This window comes from Melopsittacus undulatus, chromosome Z (genome assembly GCF_012275295.1).
Source record: "Melopsittacus undulatus isolate bMelUnd1 chromosome Z, bMelUnd1.mat.Z, whole genome shotgun sequence".
NCBI lineage: Eukaryota > Metazoa > Chordata > Aves > Psittaciformes > Psittaculidae > Melopsittacus > Melopsittacus undulatus.
In genome coordinates, this window is record NC_047557.1 from 82,316,403 (window position 1) to 82,317,758 (window position 1,356).

General features: G+C 52.9%; 1 non-coding gene across 1 annotated transcript; it reads right to left on the reverse strand.

The window, feature by feature from the left end:
• Positions 1–905: 905 nt before the first annotated feature.
• On the reverse strand, positions 906–978 carry TRNAK-UUU (transfer RNA lysine (anticodon UUU)). The gene has a single exon. It is a non-coding gene; the product is annotated as a tRNA-Lys (tRNA).
• Between the last annotated feature and the right edge of the window lie 378 nt (positions 979–1,356).

Sequence of the window (1,356 nt, forward strand, 5' to 3'; positions counted from 1 at the left end):
AAACCACAAGGAAATACATAATTTCTCCATCCCGTGTCTTTTTTTTTCCTCCAGAAAGTCAGTTTGGGTTTATAAAGCCATTAGGCTACATGAAGAATGATGTACTGTGTTTGAGAAACTGCTGTATGTTCAGGCTGGAAATGTCAAAAACCCAAAGGTGATATTTTTCATTCAAAATTACTCCATTTTCTGGTAGAAGAGTTTCTGTCTCACAAATCCAACACTGAAGTGTGTGTACACATACTCCATGCAATTCAGGGCTTGGCTGAAGCAGTGTGGTGGCTCCATGGGCCAGTGCAACCTCTGCTCTCACATGAATTGTCTTCCCTTTAAACGACTCAGGGCTAGGCTTTGGTTGGAGTGGGTTTGGGATGACAGACAACAGAATCACCAGATGGCTGAGGTAGAAAGGGAGCTCTGGAGGTCATCTCAATGCCCTCTGCTCCAGCAGGGCCACCCAGAGCTGGTTGCTGAGGTCTGTGTCTAGACAGCTTTTGAGTATCTTGAAGGATGAAGATTCTACAGCCTCACTGGGCAACCATGAGTGCCTGTGCCAGTGCTTGATCACCCTCATAATGAAAATCATCTGATATTCAGGTGGAGACTGCTGTGTTTCTGCTTGTGCCTGTGACCTCTGGTCCTGACACTAGGCACCACTGGGAAGAGCCTGGCTTACCTCCTAGTAGAGATGCTCCAGTCCCTTCAGCATCTTCATGGATGTCATCACATAGAAAAAGGTGACAGCAGGAACCCAGCCTTTGAGGAAGCTGCTTGAAGATGGCTGGTTTGGGCACCTGAACACCCAACAGTGAGAAAGGGAGCAAAGAGGAGACAGTCTTCCCATCTCAGCTCTCCCAGGAAGGACTGCCCCAGAAGGAGGATGGGCTCCTAAAGGATAAAGCCTTTGCCTGAACAGGGGCTTGAACCCTGGACCCTCAGATTAAAAGTCTGATGCTCTCCCAGCTGAGCTATCCAGGCTCACAGTTGGGATTTTGGGGGACGCTCAAGAGAGGCGGTGAGGACCCCATTTCACCGTGGCACTGGAGAGACAATGTGGGGATTTACTTTGGCCTCTTCCACCCCAACAAAGCCACCCCAGTGGAGGGCCACCTCCCGTGATGACGAGCATCACCAGGACCAGGACCTCTGCCCTGGCACGCACAAACACCAAGTTTGCCCTGCTGGGGCCAGCCAGAAGCCAGAGTGACAAAGGAGGAGGGGGAGAAGAACGACGAGGACCTGGGCACGGGCCGCGCTCCCCCGGGACCGACCCTGGATGCGGCCGGGAAGCGCCGGTGCCGCAGGGATGCCCTTGCAGCAGCGAGAGGGAGCGGGGAGCGGCCGGGAAGCTCCGCT